This window comes from Galleria mellonella, unplaced genomic scaffold (assembly GCF_026898425.1).
Source record: "Galleria mellonella isolate WM207_F2 unplaced genomic scaffold, CSIRO_AGI_GalMel_v1 utg139, whole genome shotgun sequence".
Taxonomy (NCBI): Eukaryota; Metazoa; Arthropoda; class Insecta; order Lepidoptera; family Pyralidae; genus Galleria; species Galleria mellonella.
In genome coordinates this window covers 6,117,902-6,125,726 of record NW_026441995.1, presented here as the reverse complement: position 1 = coordinate 6,125,726, position 7,825 = coordinate 6,117,902, and positions in this window count along the sequence as shown.

Genomic DNA, 7,825 nt, shown 5'->3' with positions numbered 1-7,825 from the left:
ATTTAGTGCGATAATTATTCACAATATAAAATTAAGGATTCAATATTTCCATTAAACCTATTATCAGTATTTAATTGTATTGTATATAAATAAATTTATTATTTTGTTCGTAGCTAGATAGGTTTTATTTAATGTAGTTGTTTAGTGGAAGTTAAATCGTAGTATGATTTTTCCTAGGTTACTATTCATTTTCAACTTTAAATTTATAAATAAATTATACAAATACGTTATTGCTTTATATCTTTTAATCGTATTACATTTTATAAAAAAATTGCATCAAAAATTTTTTAACGAATTAATAAAAATAGCATTATATATTGGATTAATAAATATGCTGACTTTTCATAAATCATAATATATTTTAATTTCCGAATTTCCTTTTATAGTACTACGTGCTTACTCCTAGGGCTTAATATTATAGCATTATGCTTATGTACTCCTAGGGTCTTACAATATCCTGGAGAATAGAAGAATAACATGGTATTGTTATTTTACTGGGTCATCACAACAAACATCTTTTTCCATCACCCAACAAATTTTATCGTTGTCTTCTTAGTATACAAGCAACTAAAAAGACAACAATAAATTTTAATCAAAAAATATTTATTAAATTTCTTTCATAAAAACCAAAAAATAACAAAGAAGAAGGGAGAAAAGAACTTAATTTTATGAAAGTAATATACAATATCTGCTGTTTACTAAATAAAATTGATATCGCCTCTAATATTGGATATTGGGAAATTCTTAAAGGTGTCTATATACCTAGTACTACATACCTAGTAACTACTGGCAATTTAATCTCAGTCCGCCAAGTGATTGTATTAAAAGCTAATTTATTTTAGTTCGTCGGAAGCCTGCCACGCGGCTGTTAATTACGAAACTAATTAAAACTGTCGATTTCGCAATTAATCTTTTCTGCTCTATGGGGGGAGTGTTCAACAAAAATAATAGCTAGCTTGTTCATGGTTGAAGCGTTTCCATGTACATTAGTATTAATATATTAATAATGTTTTAATGCACCTACTCATCCGTAATGGAGTCCATATCGTCATAGTTGTAGAATAGTGACGGATCTTTATATATAATCTTCGTCAGATCCGTCAGTATTCTACGACTATGACGATATGAGCCACAAGTAGATACTCTTTGCTGGATGTCGATATTTAAATAAAGATAACAACGATTGATCAGTCAGTAATTTAAAAGCTCACTCTGCTTTATAATAATACTAAACTACTGTACTACTTAACTATTGACTGTAAATTATATATGGTATTTACTACTGGCACAATGGCTTCTTATGATAGGTATTACAGAATGACGACTCTCAAAAGTCATATGTTCAGATCTAATTGACACTTTAATCTATGAATCAATAATGTGTAAGCTGATCTTATTTATAAAATTAATAGCTATATTTATGAGATCATCTTCATCTGTGTTGATGACTATAATAAACATCTTACATATACGGTGTGATAAGACAATGGTATCCAATATCCATATCCATTAACATGTCTGTAAATACATAAAATAATTGAAATAAAAATATATATAAGCTTATGGTTAAACTGCACCCACCTTAAGTAGACTTACGTATTGAAAATATTTTTGGCACGGTCTGCAGAAATGTAGCAAAATTTCATAAAAGGTAATTGTCTTCAGCGTAACTAGATCCACTTTTTTTGACAATCAGATGAAGAAAGTGACCTTATTTGCATAAAAATATAAAATTGGCATAGTATTATGTATGGAATCAATTTTTTTCTATTATAATTTTCTATCAGGTTTTCAACTACTAGAGAGTGTTCAGCTCTTGGTTCCATTTACATTTGACTTTCAACAAGACTTGCTGTAGTTGCGAGCAGTTATTGACCGATTAGAATGGAAAGTAATTCAAGGAAATAGTGGCGTAGGCTTTGAAATTATTTGGCGCTTATATTATTTGTATTATAGCAGTAGAGGAACAATATAATTAGCAATGAGAATCCATCACAGAGTTCTGGTCCATATTGATTAAGTCGCAGAGACGAAGATTGATTGCACTAGCGACGATCGTAATTGTTTAGGCCTTGGCATACTTAATGACGTTCTGCCGACAAAACGTCCCCCTGATTTAAATAGGCTTGAAATTAACTTTTTAATAAACCTTAAGGTACTGAAGAACAAATTCATTAATCATCTGTGGAAATTTATTTGGTTATTCTATTATTATTCGTTATCATAATTAGAACTCGTCTATTTGATTAGCGTTTCGAAAGAATACCTACATCTTCAGGAATGGAATTATTGAAGTCACAGTGAATTCTGTACTGTTCGTAAGTGCTGTTAATGTTAATAAGAAAATGGTTACCACTTTCCATGGTATCAGTCAACATCTACTTTATTCTTGTTCTTACTATTTTAAGTTGCACAAAAAATATAAAAATCATTGAATACTGACCGTATTAGTACTTTAAAATAATATAATAATAACTTGTACCTACGACTACATTGGTGTGAATAAGAAGAAGCCTACGAAACCTATCTCAAGTATTAGGTATATGCCAAAATTCATAACAATTTTTTAAACCATTAAGCCAACAATCAGACAATCAAAAATTTTAAATTCGTAAATACTATATGCAAACGGTTACAAACCCCATATAGATTTGGATGAGATTAGATCTTGATATCTCCAGACTGCGGTCTACCTACTAAGTCGTTCCCGCTAACGAAATATAATGAGAGCTTAGTAGGGATATACCACGAAACGTCATTCCGATTGTTTGAAAAGGGTACACGATGTTAGGTCGAAATAGTGTTGATTACTAATCGATAGTGAATATTATCGATTGATATAAATTAATTGATGGTGCTCACCCAAAATAATCCGAATAAAGATTGTCCTACTTACATGAAGTTTTGCACAATTTAATCGATTATAAGTTAATAATCTATCTATAATATTAATTATATTATTAGGTTTTTCAAAACTATACTATCAACTAATTATAAATAATCAATCATATCGATTAATCGATTGCTTTAATTTATATTTGATATTATCATATAGTTAATATTACAATATTTGTTGCATAAATTATTTGATAGTTTTTTTAGTAAATTATTATCAATTTCTTGTTAATAATCCATTTATCTTAATATTGACTAGCTTTTACCCACAACTTTGTCTGCGTGACCGGAATATGTTCAGTGATCAGGATAAAAACTAGCCTATATGTATATATAATGTATATAAAATTTCGTAGTCATAATTAAAGACTCTAAGAGGTAATAATCATAAACATATGAACTACCTCTCACGTTAGTACTATTAGTAAAAATTACCTAATAAATTATTATTATACAATATTTATGACTCCAGTCAATATATTTTTTTTTAATCTATGCGCCATCATTTACTCTCTTTGTTTAGCGTAACAGTTGACTGGTAGAGAATGCCATCAGGCATTAAGTCCGCCCTATAGACATATTTTAATGTGTGCAAAAGTATAAACAAATAATTAATTAATTAATAATCGATATCAATAAATATTCTACAACACTAATGCAGTTAAGAAATATAAATGGAAACGCTAGACATGCGGGTTTATCAATTATGTAGCATCCAGTCAGTTTCACAGTGACTTTAAAATCAATTTGTCACCTGTTGTTTACAATTAATAAGAACGTACCACAGTTACGTACCCTTAGTTCCTAATATTTTTAGAGCAGTATTTTGGTAGTAACTAATCATGTTCATGTAAGTTCATTAAGTTTAAAAACTATTTAATATGATTCAACATTATGCCATAGACTACGGTAAATCATAGAGCATCTACGGTTTAACATCAGGTTCATCTTATTGGTGCTACTTTGTTACTTCAGCGGCATAAAATAATTAACGCTTACTTTATGTATTACCTTTATATAGCCGAAAATTTATATTGGAACTGTATTGAAGGAACTAAATATATTTTGATAGAATTTGGTGCGGAAATAGTTTGGTATCTGGGCTAAATTTTATAGCATATTTTTACTGCAATTATATATTTTATAATATCTCATTCCATGTAAAAAAACTACAACCTACTTATAACAAAAATGATATGACAATCAAACGTACAACTTTGTTAATAAAAACATATAAAAATGAGTTTACAAAATTTGACTATGATATAATTTAATATATTATATAAGTTCTAGGACTCAAAAATATAGATTTTTTTGTGGACAAGTTCATAAAAATGCATGATTTCTATTGTCCTCCATCCAAGTCGAGTGAAAAAAAAATTTTATAAGTATATATAATACGTTATTTAGATTTTTCAGTAATAAATAATATCAGTTGTTATTCTCTTAAAAAAATGTTTTTTTTTCTTGTTTATAATAATTATAGTTAACACTGACATACTACAGGCTGTTCTAGTTTAATTATTCATCTACGAGTATAAATACTTATATAATTCAATATTCTATCTTTGTAAATATTCCCAAAGCTATAATTCAAGGACAGGTAAGGTAAGCCCTCGAGAGGTGTAAGTTTCTAAAACTGATGATTAATTAGACACTGAAGACAGGATAATCTCATGTTAGTTGTAAGGATAGTGTTTAATAACCTTTCATTTCTTAACTATCTATTTTTTTATTTAAACACTGACAGATCTCTGTTTTTGCGATAAATTAAAAAATGCTTTAATAACAATTATAACGTCAAATTTTTGAGGTTCCGTACCAAAAAATTTTGTATCTCCCAACGCTATAAATATGTAATGCACTAATAACAACGAGTTGAGTATTATTATTATTATTACTTTAGTTAGTTATTAGTTGAATATTATTACGTGTCTATTGCAAAAAAAATATTAGTAAATTTTCTTTGCAAGAGAATCCAATGAGGTATTATGATAATAGATTTTATTTCACGAAACAAAAAAAAAAACATAGACTTTAGTCGTGACAAAGCTAGTTATTTTGTTTTAGAAATCAAACTACTGAACCTTAAGAATTGTCATGTGAAAACACAAAAACCTATTCACATGAAACCTGTGTGAGAATCAAACTGCACTTGACCGATTTTAATTCCTACGAATAATGTATGTAAACACCGCAGACTATATGCCAGCGTATTAGATAGATATATAGATAGAGTGTTCCCATACAAATGCTTGAACCAAAAACAGGTCAAATTTTTCATCCATATGTGCGAAAATCGAGTTTTCTGTATGTAGATTTTAATTAATACATTAATATTAATTTATGAGCAACATTTAAATATGTACTGTGTGGTCCTGACATAGAATGAGTCACCCCTTTTTTTCCCGTGGGTATTGTAAAAGGCGACTAAGGGGATTTAATGGTCGACGGATGGGTCACAGCATCTCTGTTAAAATATCACTAAAACCTAACTGCGATTGCCCACTCGCCTACCAAGCATAACAACTATTGCCTAAGAAATGTCTAAGTAATGTAATGTAAAATGTCTAGCAAAGGACAATTAGCGGCTGATATAACCATCATCATCATCATCATCATCATATCAGCCTTTAACTTTCCACTGCTGAACATTATGGAGGCTTACGTTCAGCAGTGGAAAGTTAAAGTTAAAACCTTGGGCGGTTTTGCCAATAGTTGCCACGCTTGGTAGGTGGATTGGCAACCACAGCCAGGTTTTAGAGATGTTGTAAAAGGATCGCTGTTGCCCATGCCTCTGCCTTCTTTAGTCGGCTTGACAGCTGAAATAATAATATATAATTATAACATATGTATATTTATATTAGAGAAATTAAATGTTTTGATAACAAAAAATGTCAACCAAACATAAAATTAGCTGACTAAATATTAACACGTTTTGATACTCAATGCTGCATTTTTATAATCTAAGATTCTGGCGTATATGCTGCTTAATATTCGACTTTCGATTTTCAAAGTTTCTCCATCTCTTCGTACAGAGTCCTCAGTTTTGTAAAATTTTATTTGTGCACGTAATATATATTCATTGCTTCAAAAGCTTTCAACGAGTAACAACAAACAAAATACGCATTATGGAAAAGAAACAAGTACGAAATAATAATGACGGTAAACCTTTGGGTATATACAAAAAGTACTTATCCACGTCGAAGCAATTTATGTAAACGACCTCTGTTATCCATGTTTTAATGTCCACTCAATCCCATTGTTTTCTATTTGACCTAAAACTTGGGGAAAATATACATTACAAAGAATAAATACAATTTATATCTAAATAAGAGGCGATACTACGAATTTATTTTATCTTATTTTTTTGAAAAAAAAAAATTACAATGAATAATCGGAACTTTCGTAATGCTTATAATTGTGTCTGATTCTAAATATTGCACAGACTTCAATATATAATTTTGCTTTTTTTATATATATTTTTGGGTGACACTAACATCATGCACTTAACAATCCTGCTACATAATTATTACAACCTTTGAGGTGTAGCAATTTTTTATACTCTTAAATTTTTTGATGATTGGTTCGGGTAAAAAATATAAAATTGCTTATGCGTCATAGTATCCTAGTATCCTATGACGGATAAGCAATTTTACATTTTTACTCGGTGGCCCTAAAGAAGAAATATGTATATATTACAGAAAACTATTACAAACTGCCTTCGATATAAAATTCGTATTTTTGTGTGATTATATTCATAAATCGTGGCTTTCGTGGAATTTTGTCTACATGATAAGGTAATAGACATATTGAGTGGTGTATATAGGGATATGTTATCAAGTCGACCCAAAAGTTCTTCGGGTCTGGCCGTCTGCCCCGATAATACTTCGAGGGACCGTTTTCCATCAGGCCGGATTTTGGGAATAAAATTTGCATACAAACGTGTTATATACGGTAATGTACCGAAATTCGTTTTGAAACTACATCCGTAGATACTCGGAATTTTGAGATAGGAATAATAATTGTACGGCTTTACTGTCCTTTATTAAAATTAATCTAAATATATCGTTAAAATGACCACGTTTGGAATTAATAAAGTAAAAAATAATACCTCCAATGCTTTATAAACAAATGGTCGCCAATTAACATAAAGTGGCCATGTCTATTAAGTACCTAAACACTTGCTACATATTCATAGGACAAGACCAAAAACCTTAGTCGGCTATATCGAATATTTAGTGTCCCGTAATATCCATAATGATGTTTTTTTTTTTTTATATTATATAAAAAAATATCTATCGATTCAACCGTTTTAAAATTTTGCACCTACAACGAAAAAGGTTTTATTTTACATTTTACTAACTGACCTGATAAACGTTATTTTGCCTCTTACAATTTTCAAGTTGGAGCAAACAATACATATTTACAAAATTTCATTCGATTCAGAAGATTATTCTGAACGAACATTGGGAATTTTTATATATAAAAATTTCAACGATATATTCTTGAAAATGTGTCACAGCTGTCACTATTCTGTATACCTTTAATTACATTGAATATAAAGACAGCGAATCACTGCCATAAATATTGCACTAACATTTTAACGTTCTGGCATTTTCCTATACGTTTTGTAGCCAAGCCATATGTTACCAGCGGTATAGTGACGGCATTCTTAATTGTTACGGCTCAAAACCCTTTTGCGGATTGCGGCCAGTGGGGATGCGGCCTAGTAATTTTCATTTAAAGTATTGTATCTACCTTTTTCAGTCACAATTTCATTTATATATACACATATACAATTTCGGTGATGAAATGGTTTTGTATACCCAACTGTCAAAGAAAGTAGATGAAATGGTTACGTTTTCAATGCGTATGTACATATATAATATTATGTTTTTTATATATATTTGTTGCATATATCTAATGC